We start from the raw sequence: 27465 nt of genomic DNA, 5'->3' as shown, positions 1-27465 counted from the left end.
GTCATGTGGCATTCTTGCCTTTGTACCACAGTCTTGTTCTTCTAAGGACACTGGCCAGATTGGCTCAGGGCTTATCCTAATGACTTCACATTCATTTGATCATGTCTACAAAGATTATTTCCAAATAAGATCACATTCAGAGGGTCAGAACTTCAGCCTAAGTTTTGGGGACAAAATTCAACCTATAACACCCAAATACGGACATGACTTCCATTTTTGTATCCTTCATTCTCTACTCAAATTTTACTTCATCAGAGTGATTATTACTAATAAGGTAATAATCCCTTATAAAATAAACTTTTACATTCTGTACTTTCAGCCTTGTCTTTTTTTTTTCAGGGTATTTATACTTAACTGACAAAAGATTTATTTCTCATTTTGCTTATAAACTATTTTGTGTCTGTCCCCATTAAATGGTGAGTATCATGAGAGGAGATATATCACCAATTTTATTGATTGTTCTGTCCCCAGAAACTTGAACAGGGCCTGGAAAACAGTAGGTGTTCAAGAAATATTTATGAAATTAATGAATGAGTGAATTTAGTTACTAATTTATTCAAATGGCTCATTGTACAGGTGACTCTTGAACATGCAGGGGTTAGGGGCACTGACTTTTCAAACAAACATTCTCGTATAACTTTTTACTCTCCAGGGTGCCTGGGTGGCTCAGTCAGTTAAGCCTCCGACTTCAGCTCAGGTCATGATCTCACGGTCTGTGAGTTCGAGCCCCGCGTTGGGCTCTGTGCTGACAGCTCAGAGCCTGGAGCCTGTTTCAGATTCTGTGTCTCCCTCTCTCTCTGCCCCTCCCCTGTTCACGCTCTGTCTCTCTCTGTCTCAAAAATAAATAAACGTTAAAAAAAAAATCCAGTAACTTTTTACTCTCCAGATCTTTACTACTAATAGTCTACAGTTAACTGGAAGGCTTACCAAAAACATAAAATTGATTAACATGTATTTTATATTTTACATGTATTATGTAATATATTCTTACAATACAATAAACTAAAAATATTAATAAGAAAAACCTAAAGAAGTGAAAACACATTACAGTATTGTACTGTAAAAAAAATCTGTTTAAGTGGATCTGCACAGTTCAAACTTGTGATGCTCAAGGGTCAACTGTAGTTTCGTTCTTGTCTTCAAAATAAAGGTATATGACTCAAGGCATCAATACAGTAATAACAGTTCAAAAGAATGAAAAAAATGCACAATTTTAGTAATTTACTCTGCTGAATAATATTTAAACCATTTCCTTCGGTCTCTTTGACTAGGACAAAATTTTGTTACTGTTTTTTTTTTCTCAAAGTTCTTTTGTAGATGAAATAACTTAGCATTCCAACTATTTGATACGCTCATGGGATTGCTTTATATAATGCCAACTTTTTTTTTATCCTTTCTTAACTTCAATTTGTTCTTTTGAATTTGTATTTGTATTTCTGACAGACTGGCTTCTTCTCTTTGGGCCACTGGGTACAATTCTATTTTAATCATGTTTCCTTTTTGCATAATACCCAGATTTGATGATGAAAAACAATTTCTTTGAAAAATATAGAGCAGATACTCTTCACTTAGCATGCAGCGTATTTTATTTGCTACTGCTAAATGGCTTTCTTTTTAAAATAAAATTAAAATGTTAGACTACAACAGGTAGAAATCTGCTTTTGATGTCAATTAAAAATCAAGCAGGACATTTGCAGTGCATTTAAGTAATTTATAAGTTAGGCATAATTATAAATTGTGGACATTACGGGAAATTATTTCTCAGTGAGTAGGATAATAAGTGAGTAAATATGTTAGATTCATGTGGTTTTTACATGTTATTTACACCTTTTGTTAATATTGAACTCCTTGAAAATGAGTGGCTTTCTGCTATTTTTTTTTTTTTTTTTGCTATATGCTGTTTCACAGTGTACAATGTAATACCAGTTCTTTCCAAAAGAAGGGATTAATCAAGTTTAATAGAGATGTTCCTTGTTCATCATTAAATTCATATGCACTCTAAAATATGTTCCTAAGTGAAAATGACTCTGTAATTTATTAGGAAATATATATATATTTGAATCCTTACTATGTGCAGGATTGACTTCATTAGTTGTTAATCACTATGTGCACAATAAGATTTCATGAACATTAAGAGGTATAAAAGTTTTCATATACACACACATATAATATATATACATATTCCAAATCAATCAAGGTATTCTATTTTATCCTATCTGTCATTTTGAGACAACAGCAAATGAAGTGTGCAGAATGGGATTAGTGTCTTCTTGCCAGAATGATGATAGCATATGGCATTAGTGCTTATAACTCATATTTTTGGGATCATCTAGAAGTCTGTGAGGCAGCTTTGCTGACCTTGGCTGGGTCAGTTTACACATAGGGATTCGGCCAGCTGTCTGCTGATTTACGATGGCCTCAGTTGGGCCTACTGAAGTAAATAATCGGTAGCCCACATATCTACACTGCTAGTGGGACTAACCTAGGCATGTATTTATGACAACAGCAGAAGTGCAAAAAAGGAGCAAATTCAATTGTACCTGTGCTTTCATAAGCCTTTATTTGTATCACATCTGCTAAAAACCCTTTGACCAAAGCAAGTCACAAGCTCACGGCAATGATTAGAGTAGGTAGAGACTTCAAAGCCATATGGCAAGGGGGGGCTGATGAAGAATTAGAGTCATTTTTGCAACTTTCTGTAACACATTTGTCCCATGTAATTTAATTATGACCACTAGTTGACAAATAGTACCAATAAGTTCATGGATTTCTGGTAAAACTGAATTTCCTAGATGAAATAAACAAGAGTTGTTGTTGTTGTTTCTTTTTTTCTTTTGTTTGCTTTTCGTGTGGTTTTTGTTTGTTTTGTTTTGTGCTTTGTCTTTCCATCATGAAGGGCACAATTTGTAGATATGTCAAAATATCATTTATACTAATTGGTATTTTGAAAGTATAATTATTAGGCCAGCTATAAGAACTTGTTATTTAATAAATTAACAAAGACAAATTCATAATAAAACATAACCAGCTTACTTGACAAATGTATCACCATATTACAAAATAATTTGCTTCCTTTGTAATCCTATGTATTGTATACAATTCAAACATTACTCTAAGAATGGATCTACAACCTTTAATTAGTTTGAAAAGTGGATTTATGGACAAACAAGAGTTAAGAAACTATAAACTACATATGGTTTGAGTGCAGTCAGTTGCTCATTCTATCTTCATTCCCTTCTTGTAAAATTTAGAAGAGTACTTTATAATACACTGTGTTAACCAGATACTTTTTATCTAACTAAAATAATTGAATCCTGATTCCATAAATGTTTCTCTCTCCCTCTCAGATCTCTTACCTTAATAATTAAATGTAAAATTTTAATATAGTAATTATACCAACTAGGCATCTTAAATGTGTCAGTCACCATTGTTAATTCTTTCACTTATTAAACAAGCATTTCTTGAGCACCACTGCTATAGCTAAGCACTAAATTGTAAGTTAGAGGTTAAATGATAACGAAGATGTAGAACCTGGTATCTAGTATTTAATAATTTAATAGTTGAAAATAAAAGAGGAATACACAATTAAATATTGCTTTACATATGCTATCACAAAAATGACCTCAGAATGTTAGTCGGTATACTCTAATAATGATGCAAAGAGGCAAAGGTGTGGGGTCAATAAAATATGTCATGCTTCTATGACTTTGTACATGTTATGTCTTCTATGAAAACATTTCTACTTGTTGAAAGGATACTAATTATTAAAACTTAGTTCCATCCATGTTGCTACAAAAGGCCGTTGAGTCATACAGAGAAAGACAGATACCATATGGTTTCACTCTTATGTGGATCCTGAGAAACTTAACAGAATTCCATGGGGGAGGGGAAGAAAAAAAAAGAGGTTAGAGAGGGAGAGAGCCAAAGCATAAGAGACTCTTAAAAACTGAGAAAAAACTGAGGGCAGATGGGGGGGGGGTGGGCGGGAAGGGAGGGTGGGTGATGGGTATTGAGGAGGGCACCTTTTGGGATTAGCACTGGGTGTTGTATGGAAACCAATTTGACAATAAATTTCATATTTAAAAAAAAGAATAAAAAGAGAAATAACTCAGGGAAGCAGATAAGTTACAAACCAAATAAATGAGAAAAAGTTATTAGTATTAAAAAAAAAAACTTAGTTCAAATGTCATATAGGTGATTCCTTTTCTCTTTGCAATCTCATAAGGTTTTGTTCATTATTCAATTTATCATATTTATTCACTAATGTTATCTCTAATGTTACCTAGACAATGAAAGAAGTTTGCGAGTTCAAAGACTTAGTTCTTCTTGTTTGTTTTCTTAATACTAATTCAGTATTTGATAATTCTTAATAGCAAGGAAGAGCCAAAGATTTGGAACCAAATTGAACAAATTCAAGTACTAGCCTCATAGCTTGCTAAATGTACAAGTTGGATAAGACTTCGTTTCTCTTTCTGCAGTAAAGACTTTGTAATAAAATCCATATTATACAGATATTCTAACGGCATATAAATTGTTTAGCATATTACCTATACAGAATAATGGTAATTTGCTATTATTGTCACATAGTATAAGAGCAGTAATACTGTCTTATGAATGTGTATGGAGCATAATCTGTAAATGGCCAAAAAGAGATAAAAAAATGAAAATCTTGACTACAAATTCTGTATTTTACAGAGTTAAGAAAATTATAATTTAAAATTATAGGTATCTAGAATATTAATCTGTGTTAGAGTTTAATGATATTTCTGAAGGATATATTGCTAATATGCACTTGTTGAGTAATTGATACTGACACTAGAATCTTTACTTTTGTACTTAAATATAGAGATATATGAATCAAGTGACATAATAGAAGCACACAATGTAGATGATTATGTATTATTTGAAGATAATCAATCATTTTCCATACAGTTAAGTTGCCTTGAGGAATCAAAATGATAATCACATACATCTGTATCTTAGCATTTTCTTTTTTCTATTGTTAATCAATATCAGCTACCAGTTATAAATCATAATGCCCCAAGTTATATTCTTACTATATTCATGTTCAGCACATAGGGTGCATATTTAAAACTGGGCATGAATTATTTAAAATTTTTACTATTAATCATGATGTAGCAATGCATCAAGTTCTGTATTATTTAAATGTTTAATCTGTTTTATGTGCATGTTTTTATTAAACAATATTAAAGTGAGATCATTTCATATCCTTAATATGAATATTTATCTTAGATACACACTGTTCAGTTTATATGAAGATGAAAAACAATGAAGAAGCATCTGAATTAGTCAAAGCGTTAAACATGCATATGGAAACAATATTGTTATGTGATTTAAAATGTTATGACTTAACATCTTCACTGGTTTTATAAATCAACTAAATTATCTTACAGTTACTTTAGCATTTTCTGCCATTCAACATATTGTTGGTTTATTAAGACCTAAATTTGACTGAAGAGGGTTTAAATTTATACATATTACTTTAGAGAAATATAAAAAAAGAAACATTATTCTGAATTAACCCAAGCTAAATTTTTTAGTACATTAAGATGTGACTAGTGTTCCTTAAATAGGCAAACTTGAATTGTCAGGACCTACATTAGTGAAAACTTGACATTTTCACTAAGTCTGTGGATGCATCTCTCTCTTCTCTACTTTTAAAACAAAATTGCCTGGGAAGTGAATTTAAGATAAGGCTTTATTTAAAAAGCAATACTATATATTTTTTATTATCTATGAATTATATAAGAAACATTTCTAATCTACACATCTTCAAATTTTTATGGTGGAAAACTTTCAAATAGAAATCACTTTTCTTGGGGTGCCTGTCTGGCTCAGTTGGTAAAGCACGTGACTTGTGATCTCAGGATTGTGAGTTAGAACTCCACATTGGTGAGTAAATATTTCTTAAAAATAAAATCTTAAAAAAAAAAGAATTACTTTTCTTGTTTGTGAAATGTTCCCATTTGTTTTCAGAGTGCTGTCTTAAGAAAACAAGTCACAATCCAGTAAGTAGAAGTTTGTATTTTCCAAGATGGCTGCAAAAATATCTACTGTCAGGTCTTTCTGGACACTTCCCTTTCCCTTTTGCAAACTGAGTTTAATTCCTCTCACCTTAGTCTTGGCAGCTATGACTATGCCAGAAGTGAGCTGTGAGACCTCCCAAGTTTAGTTATGAAAGCAGATATAGCTTTGACCTTTCTTACTGGAAAACTGCTTTACAAGGCTGAGACTGGCAAACCTTGTTCTATAAAAGGTCAGATAGTAAATATTTTAGACTTTGCCATGGATGTGGTCTCTGCTGCAACTATTCAACTCTGCCCTTACAGCATGAAAGCTTCCACAGACAATACTGAAATGATTTGGTTTGGCTGTGTCCCACATAAACTTTATTTATAAAAACAGAAGACCATCCAGATTTGGTCAATGGTTACCAGAAGTAGTAAATAAAAATATAGCGTGTCTAGTGCACTTTGAATTTCAGATAAATAATAAATACTTTTTTCTTTAAAGTGTAATTTGGTCCCAAATAATGTCCAGGACATATTTATACAAAAAAAAAGCTATTCATGTTTATCTGAAATTCAAATTTAACTGTATCCTGTATTATCATTTTATCAGGCAATCCTCTTTGTGCTGTAATTTGCGGACATTTGGTGTAAGTAATCTCACTCATGAAAAGTGGTTATGCTGTAAGAAAATACAAAACAAGGGCACCTGGGTGGCTTGGCTGGTTAAGCATCGCACTTCAATTCAGGTCATGACTTCGTAGTTTGTGAGTTTGAGCCCCTGCATCAGGCTCTGTGCTGAGAACTCAGAGACTGCTTCGGATCCTCTGTCTCCTTTTCTCTCTGCCCTTCCCCTGCTCATGTTCACGCTCAAATTCTCTCTGTCTCTCTCAAAAATAAATTACACTAAAAAAATTCAAAACAGAAGAGAGGACAGAATCCATGGAGAAGAACTAAGACAACACAGAATGAGAAATGCCCAGCCTGCATGTATCTATTTCACCCAAACCTCTGCCATTTCAGCTCCAAATACCATCTGAATTCATGAGCATTCATGGGCCAGAAATCTAGATGAATCCTTGCTCAAATCCTCATATGCAAAATCATGAGAAATAATAAAATGAGATTTGTGGTTACAAGTTATTGATTATTATGTGAACTACTATGCAGTGTTATTAACTGGAATACCCTTTATGAACTTTTTTAAACAATATTTTCACCGTTTCCATCTGCATCTGGAGTTCCAAAATGCATAAACATGAGAATTTTTGACAACTCCACCTGAAACCACATCCTAGAAAGTTTGATCATAACAGAGATATTTTTGTGTCACCTAAGTCATTATATTTTATTTTCTGGCCCATTGCCAATACAATAAAACAATAAGAGTATTACATATAAACCTATGAATTCCACATATTTTGTTTCTCAAAAAATTCAAATGCCAGTGACTCTTCCTTCTGAGAAAAGTTTGACATTAAATCATCACATATAATGATCTCTACTCAAACTTTAATAATGAGCTGAGGGGCGTCTAGGTGGCTCAGTCAGTTGAGTGGCAGACTCTTGATTTCAGCTTATTTCATGATCTCACATTTGTGAGACAGAGCCCCGCATCAGGCTCTGTGCTAACAGTGTGTAGCCCACTTGGGATTTTCGCACTCTCTCTCTCTCTCCCTCTCTTTCTCTCTCTCCCTCTGCCCCTCCCCTACTCACACTCTCTCCTCTTTCTCTCAAATAAACATTTAAAAAAATGTTGAGGGGCGCCTGGGTGGCTCAGTCTATTAAGCTTCCGACTTCAGCTCAGGTCATGATCTCACGGATTCGAACCCACATCAGGCTCTTTATGCTGACAGCTGGGAGCCTGGAGCCTGCTTCAGAGTCTGTCTCCCCTCCTCTTCCTGCCCCTCCCCCACTCACACACTGTCTCTCTCAAAAAATAACATTAAAAATTAAAAAAAAATAAAATTAAAAAATTTTAAAAACATTAAGCTGAAAACGATACTTTCCAATGGGATAAATGCTTTGATGTCCATTTCAGCTGTTGACCATTAAAAATTCCTCTCAGAAACAGAAGTTTTCTATTATCAAAAAGAAAGGTAGCTTTCAAACTATATTGTGAAAACTATCACTTGGAGGCTTATTAAAGATGCAGAAATTATTACTCCCAAATGCCCCCATGGTTTGCAAATGAATCTGGACAGGAAGGTGTGCAGAATATAAATTTCTAATGTTGTCTTGCTGACCAAACTTTGGAAAACATGGAAATAAAGCTAAAACACGGAGTTGTCTTAGTGTCATTTTTAAAAGTTTCTCCTTGGGGTGCACGGGTGGCTCAGTCAGTTAAGCATTCAACTCATGATTTCATCTCAGGTCATGCATAGCTCATAATTCGTGGGATCAAGCCCCACATCAGGCTCTATGCTAACAGTGTGAAGCCTGCTTGGGATTCTCTGTCACTCTCTGCCCCTCCCCTGCTCTCTCTCTTTCTCTCGCTCTCTCTCAAAATAAACAAACTTAAATTAAAAAAAAATAAAAATGAAAAATAAAGGGCGCCTGGGTGGCTCAGTTGGTTAAGCATCCAACTTCAGTTCAGGTCATATCTCACAGTTTGTGAGTTCGAGCCCTGTGTCACGGGCCCTATGCTGACAGCTCAGAGCTTGGAGCCTGCTTCAGATTCTGTGTCTCCCTCTTTCTCTGCCCTCCCCTGATTTCTGTCTCTCTCTCTCTCTCTTGAAAATAAATAAACATTAAAAATATAAAATAATAAAAATAAAAAATAAAAAGCTCCCTTTTTTTAAAATGTTTATTTATTTTGAGAAAGAGAGCACGAGTGATAGAAGGGCAGAGAGAGAGGGATAGAGAGTCTTAAGCAGGTTCCAAACCCAGTGCAGAGCCTGACTTGGGGCTCAACCCCACAACCCATGAACTCATGACCTGAGATGAAATCAGGAGTTGGACGCTTATCAAAGAGAATGAAATCTTGCCATTTGCAACTACATGGATGGAACTGGAGGGTATTATGCTAAGTGAAATTACTCAGAAAAAGACAAAAATCATATGACTTCACTCATATGAGGACTTTAAGAGACAAAACAGATGAACATAAGGGAAGGGAAACAAAAATCATATAAAAACAGGGAGGGGGACAAAACAGAAGAGACTCATAAATATGGAGAACAAACTGAGGGTTACTGAAGGGGTTGTGGGAGGGGGGATGGGCTAAATGGATAAGGGGCATTAAGGAATCTACTCCTGAAATCATTGTTGCACTATATGCTAATTTGGATGTAAATTTTTAAAAATAAAAAATAAAAAATAAAATTAAAAAAAAGTAACACACACACACACGCACGCACAAAGTGTGATGCTTAACTGACTGAGCTACCTAGGCGCCCCCTCCTTTTTGATTTATCTTTCAGGTTCCTAGAACTCTTAATTATTGGCTTGACTCCCTTTCTAGCTATACACATATACATTCAGAAAATTAAATAGAAATGCCATGAAAGTCCTTCATTATTTTTTGAGGATGCAGTGTCAGCAGCAAGATCTGCTTCTCTAAAGAAGACTATGATCTGAAGAGTAGTTTCTGTTTCTTTTTTATCTGTATATGAAAGTGTTTTATGAGGTATAACTAGTGGAGAAAACCAAAAGTAATTACTTTTGGGACCTGATCTGCATTACTGATAACTCATTTCTATACTTTATTATGTAACTGAAAAATAAAGTTCCTGAAGGTTGGTAACGTCTGAATGCTGTTTATGTATATGTATTTCCACAAATACATGCAATTGGTTACATTGTAAGTCAGATAATTGATGGTTGGTGTCAATGTGAATATGTGAACAAATATCATTATATTATTCCAATAATAATAAAACTAACAAGTCTGACTTCACACAGTTAATGAATATGCGTATATCACATGGTAAGGTTACCTTAACCCCACCACAAAACTACCAGGAATGATTAACACTGTATATATTTTTTTCACAATGGAGTTTGTAAATTGATATAGTACATTTGAGTTACTTATTTTCAGAACTAAACTAGTCTAGGCAGCATTTGTCAGTCTACATAATCAATACATTTGTCAAATAAAATTAATCATAAACAAATTTTATATCCCTTATAAATCAAATTCATTTATACCTATGGCCATTACTCTGCTTAATAGATATTTGTCTGTTGTGTGAGTATCCTCATCATCCAGGTCAAGGTCCAGCTAGACCAAATTTTATTAATTTTTGAATATGAAACCAATGTTACATTCCTGAAATAAACGTTAATTGGTAATAATTTTTCTTTCATGTATTCAATCTGATAATAATCTATTAGAGATTTTTATATTTTTCATGATCTTTGGAATACTGGCTTAGATTAAGGCTTATGTTCCCATTCAACCATATCTAATTTTGTTACTAGTTGATAGCCTCTTATATTTTTTCCCAAGGTCCAGCTGCCATGCAATTCATATTAGGTGCTGGCCTTGGCACAATTTTCCCAGATCTTATACATTTGCCTGATCTGTAACCTGGAACTTTAACTTTGTTTTTTTCATTTTCTTCTACTTCTATTTTTTTATCTAAAATACAAGAGGCATAAGCTCCTAGAAACCAATCATCTGCTGCATTATGTAGATGGTGATTGGCCCAGTGCTGCTTAATAGTTAATACCATAATTAACACCACCTTATAACTGTTTATAGTTCTTGTAATGTTCATACTATTTACTTTGGCCCTTTTTTTCTGATTCTATTTTTTTTCAAAACTTCTGATTTTATGACATTTCTTCCCCCCAATATTTCTTTTTATCTAACATTTTAGTGAGTTTTTTACAGGTTACTGAGGGATGATATCCAAGAAATTCTTTCATCTTTCTCTTCATTAAAAGTTAAGCATTTCTCACAGAGCCTGTATTTCTCCACTTATTCTTAAGTATTCCTGCACATCCAGCAGCAGAAATAATTAATATTCAAAGCCACATTTCTGCCAAGGTGGGGATCAGTTTATCATGATCTTCCTCTTAAGAATATCCCATCTCATTGCCAATTAAATGATTCTGAGAAAGAACAAATCAAGATCAACCAAAGCCTGAATTTGAGATCTGTGAGCAGGAAGCAAATCACTTAGCTGGCAAAACTTTCATTGTACTCTTTTCAACAAGGGATTCATCTGTCTCTCTGCTTTGCCTGATGTCCACCCCCAGCTGGTAGGATTAGTAACATTTGTTTGTGGATATCTTCCCAAACAACTGGAATCACCTAGTGATCAACTTGTGTTGGTCTACAACCAGCTCAGCTCCAGAGAGACAAACAGAGTTGAGGCTCCTTATCAATTTGGTTGTGCTGGCTTATATGCTAAGGAAAACAGTAGTGAGAGCTTTGTGTTAACCTTACATTTTATTAGTCCACAGTTGAATTTGTAATATTTTGATTTTGCCACTATTATATGATGTATTACATATGTTATTACAATTTGTTAGTGAAACTTGCTTATGTTCTAAAAATGTTTATTAATATACACTAGAACCTCCTGGTACTTTCCATTCATATTTATTATGTCTTGTCTACAACTCTATTATACTTGTCTACAACTCTGAGGTGAACACTTTCGAGAGAAAATATTTTTTACCAGTAAAAGAACATTTCTGGTAGTCAAGCTAGTTTTAAATATAGCAAAATCATTAATATTCACACATTAAAATAAAAATGAGGCAATATTTGTGAACTTCACATTGTAGATACAGATAAATACATAGACATAAATACAAGATCATGTTGTTTATATAATTCTCTAAATATCCAGAATATTAGATAATGAAATTGTGAAGTTAATGAACGAAAACATTCTTAATATTATCAATAATTAGACAAATGAAATAAGGATGACTATAAGATATGCAACTAATTTGTAAAAATAAACCAGTAGACAATATAAACAATATAGTAATAAACATAACTTATTTATTGTTTGTGTTATTATAAGCTGCAGCTTCATCATAAAAGAAAATTGTCATTTCCTTTAATGTTGAAAATTATAGGTTATAAAGCCTTCCACGTGTAAATGATGACAACTTGTAAATTTCTTATAACAATATTTAATGCTTTTGAAGTATGGCATATAAAGAGAAATGTGCACAATTCACAACTGTATACAGTTCAATAGATTACCACAACACAATCATATATTTGTAACTACAACTGTCAAAGGTCAAGAAATAGAAAAAGTAAGAGCAACTAAGAAGACACCTCCTGCTCTCTTCTAATCACTACCCTTCTCTCCTCCATAAAGGCAACCATTATCCTGATTACTAATAGTCATTTCATTTTGCTTCCTTTTGAACTTTGAATAAATGGCATCACTGCACAAGTACTTTTGTGTTTGCCTAATGTCTTTCATTAATTTTTTAATGTTTTTATTTAGTTTTGAGACAGAAAGATAGAATATGAGTGGGGGAGGGGCAGAGAGAGAGAGGGAAACACAGAATCTGAAGCAGGCTCACAGAATCTGAAACACAGAATCTGAGCTGTCACCACAGAGCCCAACACGGGGCTCGAACTCGTGAACCCCAAAATCATGATGCAAAGTCTGATGTTTAACCAACTAAGCCACCCAGGTGCCTCCCTAAAGTCTTTCATTATTATTTGTTAGATTCATCCCACTTTTTTGCATAACTATAACATGTTTTATTTTAATTTTTAATTTTTTTTTAATTTTTTTTTCAACATTTATTTATTTTTGGGACAGAGAGAGACAGAGCATGAACGGGGGAGGGGCAGAGAGAGAGGGAGACACAGAATCGGAAACAGGCTCCAGGCTCTGAGCCATCAGCCCAGAGCCCGACGCGGGGCTCCAACTCACGGAGCGCGAGATCGTGACCTGGCTGAAGTCGGACGCTTAACCGACTGCGCCACCCAGGCGCCCCTAATTTTAAATAATTTTTATTGCTACATAGATCATTGTATGAGTATATCCATTTTATATATGTTTACACTGATATGTATTTGGGTTGTAGTAACTATTATGTAAAATGACCCTATTACTTTTTGTGCATGTCTAACATGGCACATATATACACATTTCTATTAAATATATGACCAGGAAGGAGTTCTTGCTAATACATATTATGCTGATCTTTAGTTGACACTTTCAGAAGGACATCTCCAGTCATATTCCATTAAAAGAATATGTAATTACGAATTACAAACTCTTGAAAACCCTTGGTAACTGAAAAAACTGCATTTAGCCATTCTGGTGAGCACTAATGGTATCTCATTATAGGTTAGATATAAATTTGAATTGATTACTTGTAATTGGACATGTTTTTGTGTTTTGTTAATGATCTGAATACTTCTAGTGACATGTCCAAGTATGTTGAACATTTTTTTTAATTTTATGCATATCTTTGTATAATTAATTGATAACATTTATGGGTTTTATATAGAACTATTTCAGGTGTATGTATCACAAAATTTTTCTCAGTATTTCAACCTTCTTAACTGTCCTAAATATTTGTTGGAAGAGATCTTAATTTTAATGAAATCTAATTCATTAAAGGTTTCCTTTTTGGAAAAGTGCTTTTGTATCCAATTTAAGAAATGTCTGGCTAACCTAGAATTGTCCTCTGCACTCTTGCAGCTATTCTAATTTGTTTTACACTTAGAATAATAGTTCTTTGCTTAAAGTAGCTAGTGATGTTATATTTCTTAATCCATATTGACATTGATATAAACCTAAAAGTAAAGAAATACTGATCAATGTAAACAACAGTAAAAAAGTGAAGAAAAACACAATATTTCTGAATTATTCTTACAATAATATGTGAATCCATAATTATCTTAAGAAAATTTTTAATTTAAAAATATTGAAACTAGTATCAGAAAAATTTACTTCATAAAAAAAGGAGATATTGGGAGATATTTAACAGCATCACTTCTCATAATAGGAAAACCTTAAAAGCCATACAACATCCACTTTTAGAAAATGAATAAACTATAGTATAGTCAAGGAATGAAATAGTGTATGGCAGGAAAAATAAAACACTGTAGTAATATGCAATAGCACAGTTGGACTTTAAGAACAAAATGCTGGTTGAATAAAACAATTCTAACTAGATTATATACTGTTTCATATTCCATATCTCTAAAAATATATATAACCTAAATATTGCATAAGTATGCATAAATGTCTGATGGTTGTTAGAGAAACAACCAAGAGGAATGATAAACATTTAAACAAGATAGCGCTTACCATGGTGGGAGGGGAGGTGCACTTGGCAGCTTGGGAGAGGAGTATTTATAGGTACCTATAAATACTGGCAGTGTTCTAATTCTTATAGTGGATAGTGGATTAATAAATGTTTATTATTTTGAAAATACGTGCATGAATGATTTATGAGTAATAAATAAACAAAACAAAAAGTTATATATGAATACACTTATACACTGTTAATAACACAGATTAAGATTAGTCAATATTTTTGTATTTTATATTCTACACTGAAATTGAATTGACTATGGATACTTTTAAGTAAATAATCATTTACAAAGATATATTTAGTAAATATAAAGTCTTCTGTCTGTTCTTTTATTCAGGTTTTAAACACTGGGAGTTCCTCCACTGATTTTGCATATTGATTATTCTCAGGACTAAGTCCTAAAGCAGGGAAAAAAATATTGAACCACCAGTACAAGATTACTTTTCCATTAAGTTACTAAGATAGCCTCTCAGTTTGCAATCTTTTCTAAAGCTCTTAGACTTTAAATAACTTAATGAAAATTCACACATCTACATATAAATACCATTTTTAGGTTTTGCAATCACTCATGTATATTAGGCACACATATTTAAAAAGTGTACAAATCGAATTTATAGACAGATGTATTTCTATGCTTACTTCAGTGAAAATTTTATTGAGAATTCTAAAATTTTTAGTTTTATTTTCTCTTTTAGAATTCTATAAAAATGCATATACATATTGCTTCAGAAATTATATGCATTAAGAGTAATGTATTGAAGAGTGTAGGTTTTGTACTCCACTTATGATTATGTCTTCATTTTCTTATTTAAGTAGATATAATTATTTTCAGTGAACATTCAACTTATTTCAATAATTTCCAAATAACACAAATAGTAACAAAATTATTGGGCAACCTGGGTGGCTCAGTCGGTTAGGTGTCTGGTTCTTGATTTTGGTTCAGGTCATAATCTCAGGGTTCCTGAGATGGAGTCCCACAATGGACTCTGTTTGGGATTCTCAATCTCTCCTTCTCTCTGCCCTTGCTCTGCTCATGCTTGTGGGCTCTCTCTCTCCTTCTCTCTCTCAAAATAAACATTGAAAAAATGAAAAATTTTGTTTTTACATGGTCTCTATTTAATCTAGAAACAAAAAAAATATTCAAAATACAATTTAATAAACTGGTAAATGTTTTAAGCCTTGGGACTAATGCTGACCTGAAACTTACAATACTTTATCAGAGTGTGAGATAAATCCTCTATTTCAAATAAATCCTCTATTTCAAAGAGTTTGCTAATAAAATGCAATGTTTCATCCAAATCCTTATGCTTTGGTAAGAAAAATATGCTTAATTGGTATATATTTCTTCTATAGTATGAATTGTACATATAGATGAAAAATACATATAATATTATCAAATTATAAAACTGGATTTTCTCTAAAATAACAGACTTAACACTTTACAGTCAAGAGTGATTTATAATAAAAATTTTTGTATCTTAGATTTTAAGACTTTTTTGTTACCAAAATATTGTGGGCTTTTAGCAGCTCTGAAAGGTATCACAAACCCTAAAACTGACTTGTAAAATGCATTAAAACCATATTTCTAATAAAGGGGCTTTCTGTAGACCTCCAGGATAGAGGAATGTACTAATACAAGATGAAATGTAGAAATCATACATAAAGGAATAATGAATCATGAAAAAGGACATTTTAAAACAGGCAATATAAGCCAACATTTAAGGAAAGATAGTTGGTATATAAAACTGAAAAAAGATAGTATACAAAATAGAAACAAGACTTTTACAAATCCATACAAAATCAATCTAAACCTCAATATGACAAAGAGCAAAAGATGTGTGAACAAGTAATTTACAGAGAAGAAAAAATTACCAGAAAATTACTAAAAACATACTTTACCTCACTGTGCATTAAAGAGTAAAAATTAAAACTGCAATGAGATACACTTTCAAATTCACAAGGACAGTATAATTTAATAAAGGAAGAACAAGGCAGAAAGAAAAATTCTGTACTGCTAACTGGGCTATTAATTGATACACCCAATTAGGAGGGTAATTTGGTAACAGGCAGTGTGGGGAATAAGCTTAGAAATTCCCTGGGCTTACACCAATGGTTTAACAATGCATAAAGAATTACAGAGCCATAGGGTACTCTCACCCAAGCTTGGGTAAACAAGATAAGACTCCCAGAATAACGTAGGGAGGGGCAAAGGCCCCAGAATAGAGATGGGTGCAAAGGCCCACAATACAAAGGTATATGAGGTCAGCAAGATTAGGCATTCAGGGCAAAAACACCCCCCAATTTAGTACTATAGCAGAAAGCTACTTTCACAAGAGGGAAGGACCAAATTAGGTAAACAGGTAAATATAGCTGTAGACTGCTACTCTGCAGGTGAAGCTGTCCAGAGTGGAGCTGATTAGCAAAAGAAAAAGGTGCTTTGTTAACCCTGAGGTTATCTGCTCTAACTGTCTCATCTTATCTGGCTAAGATAAACAGAGGTGGTGCCTCATGTCTGCTGTAAACAACCTTCTGCCTGGCTGCCCAGTGCCAGGGTTTTGTTTTGTATTAACCCAAACCCCTAACAACCCTGAATATCTTCAAGATCTCGCTTCCCTCACATCCATGAGTTAATGTTCACAGATTCCTTGTCTGTTTGTGCACGTCCATCACCATGTTTGTAAGCCTTCTGATCCTAATAAAAACAGGGCAAGGACCCTTATTGGGAGCTCTTGTCTTTTCCCAACATTAGCCATCTCTTGCATTTTAATCCTGCATCCCACTTTCTTGCTAGCCAAGAAAGAACTTTAGATTTAGAGTATACAACAAGGTAGGAAGATCTTTGATTCCAAGAATTCCATTTCTGAACATATATCTCAGAAATATTTACATAGGTTTTGCACAAGGAAATGATGGATAAGAATGTTGACTACAGTATTGGTTTTAATAGCAAAATATTAAAAAAAGCATACATGTCCAGCAAAAGTACAATGAACATGCTTTGAGATATATAATTACAATGATATAACACATAGAGTTAAAATGAATAAAACTGGTGTTACACAGATGAACTCAAATAAATATGACAAACAACTGAGTCAAACCATAAAGTGAAGATAGTTATATACTTAGAGAAATAAAATACAATTCATATACTTTTAAATATACAAAAATATATGTGTATACATGTATTTTTTATACATATATACAAATATGCATACATATATATCCACATATACACATATATAACTGTAACACAATATTGTTATATTTTAAATGCTGAACATTATTTTTATGACTTTAATCACACCCCATAGGTATAAATCAAAATACTAAAAATTGATACGATGTTCTACCAAATTTTTGAGTACTTCATGTGAAATTTAGCAGAAGATATTTAGATGTAATAGATGTTTCATCTATTACATTTGGTTCAATAATTTTGAAAGCGAGGGAATGTTATGAAATGCTGTAATGATTATTTATTTTGCAAAAAGAAATATGTGGATCTAACACTAAATCTAAAAAAGATTTTTAAAAGGTAGTAAACATTCACATGTTTCCACACCTGAGTTTAATTTGAATACAGGCTAATGTTTTGTTATATTAGTCATTTAGCACAATACTGGAAAGTCATTAAAGAATCCTATTCATAGTTTTGATTTCTACAATTGAGTTAAATCCTGTCAAGCAACTTAATATTTGCCACCTGCTAAATCATTTACAATGTCATATTAATCATCATCTATGTTAATGGTCTCTCTAAAATACATGCACTTGTTAGAACAGATGTTCTCTGGGTAAGTACATAGTTTTAACTAAAGCTCACCATTTAGATATGCACTAGAGTCTTTCTTAGTATCACATAGAAGTAACAGAATAATAACCTAAGGTTTCAAATCTAATTTAATATTTGTAATCTAGAAGGCTATTTGTAAGTTCCTACTATATATTATATGTATTCTATTCAAATGATTATAACTTGAAGTATAGAAACAAAATCTTATCATTAGCGCAAAAACTCATGAATATGTGAGCTTTGTTTCCCTGCATCTTATTTTAGTATCTGAGAAGCTGAAATCAATGCTTAGAAAAAAGCCTCATTCCCAATAATCAAAGAAGACATAGACATACAAGAAGCTTGCATACGTGTCAGTGCGTTGTTTAGAGCTAGGAAAGAGTGAAATAAATTTTGGCTATTTTCCCAGTGTAACATACAGAAAATCTATTAATGCACATTTACTAAATGCTGAATATTTGCAATTTAAAATATTAAAATAGGTACTGTCATAATGACACTGATAATAAAAAGAGAAATAACATTTTTAAAAGTTGTTTTATGGTTCATCACAACCAACTGTAAATCACAAAGTTCAAAGATAGGGACTTGAAAGTATTCAAAAGCAGCACATGTCATTAATCATTTATCATAATGCCTATATGATAATTGTCTGAGCCCTTTCCCAAGACACAACTTTTCACAAAGGTGTTTGTGGTTTATATCTCTCCCTACTCCTCCATATCCCCATCCCTATAGATGTATAAAGCTAAATAAACTCAAAGGAATTATGTTTGACTAAGAAGGATTCTAAGGATCTTTTCTTATAGTAAAAGCTCTTAAAAAGAGAATTCTGATCAGTACCTTTCTTCAGAAATATCACCCAAGTCAATGCTCATGTCCATATCTCTTGTTGGTATTGCTATAAATAATGGAACCATGACTTGTTTCACTTACAGGGTGGGTGTTGCTACTATCATAATCTTAAGATGCCACCTGTAACACTACATGAATAATCAACTAACATTTCTTCTTTTCTGCCATACCTAGTTTTAAGAAATGAAAAATCTCATCTTGCATGTCCAAAAAATACTAACAACTTCCACTAGGAATTTGGTAGAAGAATTTCTATTATCTCTGCAGGAATAGGATTTAGTCTAATTCCAAGTCAACTGGAAAGAGGATATATTAAAGAGTAGACATAAGAATCATGCTTCTACTTCCAAAATCAACTCAATACCAGTCACTGATTTATTCCTGAGAAACATACTATTTTCCCATTTTTTCTATTTAAAATAAATTTAAGATGAAATAAATATATTTAAAATAAATTTAAAATATATGTTTGGATTTTGAGGTAAAACACATTTTTTCAGCTAATATTGATCATAGAGGAATTAGTTTATGAAAGAGCAATATTCCATTTTCCCCCCTTACCTTAGTTGCATAAAAACATCACACTGTCCATTTCTTCAGTGTATATTCTCATGGTAAGCGCTGAATGTTACACAAGCATAATTCTGGTAACCTAGAAAATAGTCATAAAATATGCTGTCATTTATGTCCAAAATAAGAAAATATGCACTCTGGTTAGTCAAGATCATGTCTAAATAAGATCTTCTTATTTTACATTAAATCAAAAAATAATTCTCCAAAGAAGCAGTATAATATATATATGAAAAAATCCATAAATTAAAAATGTGAATATTTACACTGCCTACTCAACAAACATTTCCACCATGATATCTAATAAGCATAACAAAATTAATATTTCCAAAGACTATTTCTTGTTACTTACATATCATTTTCATACCTTTTGCTTCCTTCCCTATTTCCCATCTAATTAACAATAATAGTAATAATAGTTGTTATTATTGTTATTAGTATTATTATTATTATTTCAGTTACTCAGGTCAGAAACTTTGGTAGTAACATTTTGACTTCTTTCTGCCATACACCAATTCTAATCCCCTAATAAATTAGCTCTTCTTTATAATGTATCAAAAAGCAAATTATTTTCACCTCCCTCACCTATATTCTGACTTCATAATACTTTCCATATATTGTTCAACAATCTCATAAGTGATCACTTTGCACTTATACTTTTTCCATACTACAACCAGAGACATCCTGTATTTTTATTTTTTAATATTTATTTGTTTATTAAAGTTTATTTACTTATTTTGAGAGAGAGAGAGAGAGAGAGACAGTACAAGTTGGGGGAAAGGCAGAGAGAGGGAGAAAGAGAATCTCAAGCAAGCTCTATTCCACCAACTGTGATATCATGACCTGAGCTAAAATCAAGAGTCAGAGGTTTAATCAACTGAGCCACTGAGGGGCCCCGAAACATCCTTTAAAACTGCAACTCAAAGCAGCTGCATAGAGACTCTGACTATACTCCTCATCTCAAGCAGTAGAACCTCAAAGAAATTATTATGGCCTATATTGTCACTTCTGATACAGTCCTTGGCTATGGTTACAGTATCAACACTTCCCTCTCTCCATTTTGTTTACTATGTTCAATTTTATTGGCCTCCTCTTTATTCCTTGGACATGTCTAGCACACCCTTGCCTTAAGAACTAAAAAATTGCTATTCACTCTGTGATGCTCTTTTCCCCAGATACTCACAAGTTCAAAAGTTAGTTAAAAATTTATTTTTTTTAATTTTTTTAAGTTTTATTTATTTATTTTTGAGAGACAGAGAGACAGAGAGAGTGAGTGGGGGAGGGGAAGAGAGGGAGGGAGAGAGATAGAATCCCAAGCAGGTTCTGCACTGTCAGCACGGAGCCCGATGCAGGGCTTGAACTCACACACCATGAGATCATGACCTGAGCCAAAATCAAGAGTCAGACTCTTAACCGACTGAACCACCCAGGCGCCCCTAAATAGTTAAAAGTTTAAATAGTTCCAGTAACTGAGGTCCTTCCATGACTACCCTATATAAAATACACTGCCTTTTTCACATTTTTCATAATTATTTGTATCATTCTTTGTAAAACTTAACATTGGCTGATGTTGTTAAGTTTTATACAGTTATTTGTTTAAAGTCTTTCTCTCCTTTGAACATTGGTATATTTACTGATGGAGAGTAGGATTTTTTTCTTTTTTTCATTGCTATATTTCCATCACCTAACACAGTCCCTGGCACATAATAGGTAGTAAATTATTAGTCGAATCTGGTTCTTAAATGAAAGCAATTGGTACTATACTTCATATGAGTTTATAATATGTTCATTATTATCAGCAAATACCTCAAGTGTTTCTCAAGCGGTTGATATATTTTCCAGAGAGGCAATATTGAGTATTCCAATCCATAAACATGGAAAATTTATCCTTTTATTTAGTGCTCCTTTGATTTTGTTCATCAGAATTTTGTCATTTTTTTTCTCAAATACAAGTTGTATACATTTTGTTAGATATGTTAATTTTTGAGGTGCTAATGTAAATGGTGCTAAATGTAATTTTGAGGTGCTAAAATGTAAATTATGTTTTTAATTTCTAATTCCACCTATTCATTGCTAGTATATAGAAGAGTGGTTGATTTTTTACATTAACCTTCTATCCTGGAAATTTAGTACAATCCCTTATTAGTTCCGGGGTGGTTTTTTGTGGGGTTTTTTTGTTTGTTTTGTTTTTTCCAAATCTTTCAGAATATCTTCATAGACAATTAGGTTATTTGTAAACAACAGCAGTTTTATTTCTTTCTTTCTAATCTGTATAACTTTTATTTCCTCTTGGTAAAAAGAATTTCCAGTATGATTTTGGATTTTTTTATGTTTATTCATTTTTGAAAGACAGAGAGAGACAGAGCACAAGCAAGGGTGGTGCAGAGAGAGAGGGGGACACAGAATCTGAAGCAGGCTCCAGGCTCTGAGCACAGAGCCCAATGCAGGGCTTGAACTCAGGAACAGTGAGATCATGACCTGAGCCGAAGTCGGAGGCTCAACCGACTGAGGCACCCAGGCGCCCTATCCAGTATGACTTTGAAATGAAGTTGTGGAAGCGAATATCCTTGTGTAATGCCTGATCTTAGAGGGAATGCTTCCATTTTCTCACCATTGAGTATGCTTTTATCTGTGTTTTTTTGAAGATATTAATTATCAAGTTGAAAAAGTTCCCCTCTATTTCCAGTTTACTGGGAGTTTTTATCATGAACTGAGTATTAGGTTTTGTCAAAACTTCAGATTTTTCTCTTTTAGTTTGTTAATATAATGGATTAAATTAATTGATTTTCTAATGTTGAACCAGTCTTGTACACTTGGGGCTAAACCCCTCTTGGTAATAGTGTTCTTTTCATACATTGCTGGATTCAATTTTCTATAATTTTGGTGAAAAAAATCCATCTGTGTACATAGACATATTGGTCTATAGTTTTCTTATAAAATTGTCTGGTTTTAGTATGCAGGTGATGCTGGCATCATAGAATGAGTTAAAATGTATTCCCTTTGCTTTTTTATACTTTGAAAGAGATCGTAGAAAATTGCTATAATTTCTTCTTAAATATTTGGTAGATTATTTTCTGGGGATGCAAGGATAGTCCCATACACAAATCAATATACGTGATACATCATATTAACAAAATAAACGATGAAAATCATATGATAATATTGATAGATGTAGAAAAAGCATTTGAGAAAATTCAACATTCTCTTATGATTAAAACTCTCAACAAATTGGGTACAGAATGAATGTACCTCAACATAATAAACACCTACATACGACAAGCCCACATCTAACATGGTGAACGGCTGAAAAAATTTCCTCAAAGATCAAAAACAAGACAAAGAAGCTTAGACTTGCTACTTTTATTAAATAAACATGGTACTGGAAGTTTTAACCAGAGCAATTATGCAAGAGAAAGGAATAAAAGGCATGCCATGGGAAAGAAAAAGGTAAAATTGTCTCTGTTTGGAGATGTTGTGATTTTTATAGACAGAAAATCTTAAAGATTCCATCAAAAGCCTGTTAGAACTTGTAAATTCAGTAAAATTGCAGGATACACAACCAGTTGCATTTTTATACACTAACAATAAACTATCAGAAAGAGAAATTAAGAAAATAATCCCATTCACAATAGCATCAAAAAATAAAAAATAAAACGCTAAGAAATAAATTTTACCAAAGAGGTGAAAGATCTGTGCACTGAAAAGTATAAAACATTGATAAAAGAAATTGAAAAAGACAAAAAATTTTAAAAAGTTATTCCATGCTCATGGATTTGAAAAATTTATATTGTTAAAATGTCCATACTACCCAAAGCAATCTATACATTCAATGTAATTCCTATAAAAATTCCAATGGCATTTTTCACAGAAAGCAAAATAATCCTAAAATTTGTATGGAACCTCAAAAGACTCCAACTAGCCAAAACAACCTAGAGAAAAAAAAAAAAACAAACCCAGAGACATCACACTTTCTTACTTTAAACTGTATCACAAAGCTTTAGTTCTGGCATAAAAGCAAACACATAGATTAATGCAACAGAACTCAGAGGCTACAAATAAACAAATAGGTAAATAAGACTAATACAACAGAATTAAAAGACTAGAAATTTCTAGAGGCTAGAATTACAAATATGGTCAATTAATTTGCAAAAAATAAACCAAAAATATTCAATGATGAAAAAAAAAGTCTGTTCAATAATTGGTGCTGGGAAATTGGATATCAACATGCAAAAAGACTCCTGTCTTATACCATACACAAAAATCAACTCAAAATATTAAAGACTTGAACATAAGACCTGAGACTACAAAACTCCTAGAAGAAAACATAGGAGGTAATAAGCTCCTTGCTGTTGGTCTTGGCAATGAGTTTTTGGTCTAGACAACAAAATCCAAAGCAACATAAGCAAAAATAAACAATTGGGATTACATCAAACTGTAAAGCTTCTAAAGAGCAAAGGAAATCATCAACAATATGAAACGGCAATTTATGGAACAGCAGAACATATTTGCAAACCATGTATCATCTAATAAGGGATTAATATTGGCAAAAGCCTAAACATTTTTCCAACAAAGATATACAAATAACTAACAGGTACATTAAAAGGTGCTCAGCATCAGTAATCATCAGAGAAATGCAAATCAAAACCACAATGAGATACCACTTCACACATGTTAGAATGTCTATTGTCAAAGAGATAAGAGATAAGACATGTTGGCAAGGATATGGAGAAAAGGGAACACTTTCATCCTGTTGGTGGGAATGTAAACTGTAACTCCACTTTGGAAAACACTATGGAGGCTCCTCATAAATAGAACTACAATACAATCCAGAAATTAATTATATATATGGAGGAATCTCCATGTATACTAATAGTATTACTTATTTTATATATATATATAATTATATATATTTATAAAATTATATATATATATAAAATTATATATATTTACATATAATACTACGCGGCCATTAGAAACAAGGAAATCTTGCCTTTGCAACATGGATGGACCTTGAAGGCATTATGCTAAGTGAAACTAATCAGACAGAGAAAGACAAACACTGTATGACTTCATTTATTTGTGGAATCTAAATAAGCCAAACTCACAGAAACAGAGTATAATGCTGTTTACGAGGGTCGAGAGTTGGGAGAAATGAGGAGGTGTTGGGGAAAAGAAACAGAACTTCAGTTTTAAGATGAATAAGTGAAAATTCTGAGGAAAAATTGTATAACTAATGACTATAGTTGACAATAGTGCGTTGCTGAAGATCATGTTATATTTGGAGGTAATATAATGTATAAATATAAGGTTGTTAGAAAAAATATTTGATTTAGATTTTTTTAATGTTTATTTATTTTTGAGAGAGAGAGAGAGAGAGAGAGTGTGTGAGTGGGGAGGAACATAGAAAGAGGGAGACACAGAATTTGAAGTGGGCTCCAGGCTCTGAGCTGTCAGCACAGAGTCTGACACACGCTCAAACTCATGAGGCATTAGATCATGACCTGAGCCATCCAGCTTCAGCCTCTAGATTTTTTTTTAATCATAAAATTAGATCAGTATATTCCCCAACAAAGGATTTAGTAAATGATAGGGAATCTACAGATAGTACCCAAATAGAGTCAGAGAAATCTTGCAAAAAAGAAGAGCATAAGAGAGGCACTTGGGTGGCTCAGTCGGTTAGTGTCTGACTCTTATTTAAGCTCAGGTCATGATCTTACAGTTGAGCGCTAAGTCAGGATTTGAGCTGACAGTGCAGAGTCGGCTAGGGATTTCTCTCTCTCTGCCCCTCCCCACCTCATACATGTGCTCTTCCCCTCTTTCAAAAAAAAAAAAAAGAAGAAGAAAAAGAGCATAAGAACAAAAGTAATCTTAGTAGTAATGGAGACAGAGTAAGCTGGTTTCCCATCTTAGACGAGCAGAAAAAGCAAGAATGAAATATATGATTCAAACTAACTTTTACAAAACATTCTGTTTATCAGATCTGGGATATAATCTGGAAACTAGGTCTGAGACACTGAGTAAAGAGTATATATTGGAAATTGACCACAAGATCAAGATGAGATAAGTAACAAGGGTGATAACACAACATCCAAAACCATGCGACTAAGTACTTCATATTTTCTCTTCATAAATTATTTTTCCATAGAATAGCGATTCTCAAAATTCACTGTGCCTAAGAAGCATCTGTGATACTTCATAAAAATGCAAATTTCTGGGCATCCTCTATAGAAATTCTAATTCAGTAGGTCTGGAGTAGACTCCACGATTTATTCTAAAATAACATTAAAGGATTTTTTTCATACAGGTTGTTCCTGAAGCTTCCTTTGAGAAACATTTAGAAACTGGGGCATGCCTAAGCCTTAAATTATTTAGTCTCAGAGTTGGGCAGAAGAATGGAGCTTAAAAAGAAAGTGACAGAAACCAGGAGGAATTTGAAGAAAAGGAAACACTACCAACAAATCATCTTTAGTTCTCAGTATTGCTCAAAGACAAAAACACACATGTGACAACAGTTGGTCTCATAAAGTTAAACTTTTACATTTTTGTCACTGAACATTTGAAAGAGATTGCTATATATTAGTGTACTTCTATCTGAAAATACTCTTGAAAAACAAATAATTAATATTTCACTATTTAGAGAAAACTTGTAGCTGACACAATGTTCAGCTCTTCTATTTAGCTTATTATTATTAACTATTGTTATTATCTTCATTGAATAGAAGAAAGAGAGGTAGAGAAGTTTTAAGTCACTTTGCCAAGATTACATAGCTATTAAACATTAATACCTGAATGTCTACTAAACACTCTGTTTCCAAAGCACAAGCTTTTATACTACAAAAAAACAACAGAAAAAGAGAATGAATTAAACTTAAAAAGCTTCATGAACATTTTGTATTTAAAGAGGAAAAAAAATGGATGAATGAACTAACACATGAAACGTACTTGTTGAAGGGTACCTGGGTGGCTCGATCGGTTAAGCGTCTGACCCTTGATTTCCACTCAGGTCATGATCTCATGGTTCATGAGATCTAGCCCTGCATCAGAATCTGTGTTGACAGTATGGAGCCTGCTTGGGATTTCCTTTCTCCCTCTTTCTCTGCCCCTGCTCCACTCATTCATATTCTCTCTCTCTCTCTCTCTCTCTCTCTCTCAAAATAAATAAATAAACATTTAAAAAAAGTACTCATTGAGTATAAGTAAATGTTATGTTTTACTTTAAGGATAATGCTGCAATTATTTACTTTAAAAGTCAGTGAAAAGATAACAGAAAAATAATGGAACATACTAATTTAAAACTAAGAATGAAGTAAGAGTGTTAACAGTTGTTTATCAGTAACAATACAAAAAAAAAGAGACAGACACATAGTTCTAAACTACTTATTGACACTATACAGATTATTTTCCTCTTCTCTAAGCATCATTACCTAAAATTATACATACACCAAATTACATAGAAGAAAAACGTCAAAGGACAAAACAATTTTGTTATGAAAACATGTATCTTTTACAACTGTTTTATACAAAATCTACATGCAAAATGAGCTCTCTAGGTCAACCATATTTGTCAAGTATTTTTCCTGATATGAGAGGCAGGTGTTGCCAATTTTTCACTCAGTACAATAATCAAATATAATATAAAGGAAATTAACATAATCAATAGAAAAATATAAAATTGCTATATAATCACCAATCAGGCAGCATCCTCTGAGGCTTAGTAATCACAACCAGATGCATAATTCACTGAGATAATTAGGAAACACAGTTTAAATATTGTAAAGACAGAGTTTTTATTCTAAGAATTCATGAGACTCACAGGCTCAAATGAAATGAGAGAAATTTGCGACTGTCCATATTTGTACTAGTGGACAGAATAGCCACAGGTGGTAAACCAGATGATTACACATAAACACTGTCTGACATTTTGAAAAAAAAGAGAAAATGCATCAATAATTAGAA

The 27465-nt window shown here is 32.8% G+C and overlaps 1 long non-coding RNA gene across 1 annotated transcript in view; it reads right to left on the bottom strand.

Annotated features, from left to right (window-relative positions):
- The window catches only part of LOC123384602, a 502068-nt gene that overhangs the window by 217824 nt on the left and 256779 nt on the right, over positions 1 to 27465 (bottom strand). The window contains exon 2 of the long non-coding RNA XR_006595949.1: positions 19501 to 19591. This is a non-coding gene — a long non-coding RNA (uncharacterized LOC123384602). The remainder of the gene's footprint in view (positions 1 to 19500; positions 19592 to 27465) is intronic.

This window comes from Felis catus, chromosome A1 (genome assembly GCF_018350175.1).
Source record: "Felis catus isolate Fca126 chromosome A1, F.catus_Fca126_mat1.0, whole genome shotgun sequence".
Taxonomy (NCBI): Eukaryota; Metazoa; Chordata; class Mammalia; order Carnivora; family Felidae; genus Felis; species Felis catus.
This window is presented reverse-complemented; position numbering and strand designations above follow the sequence as displayed.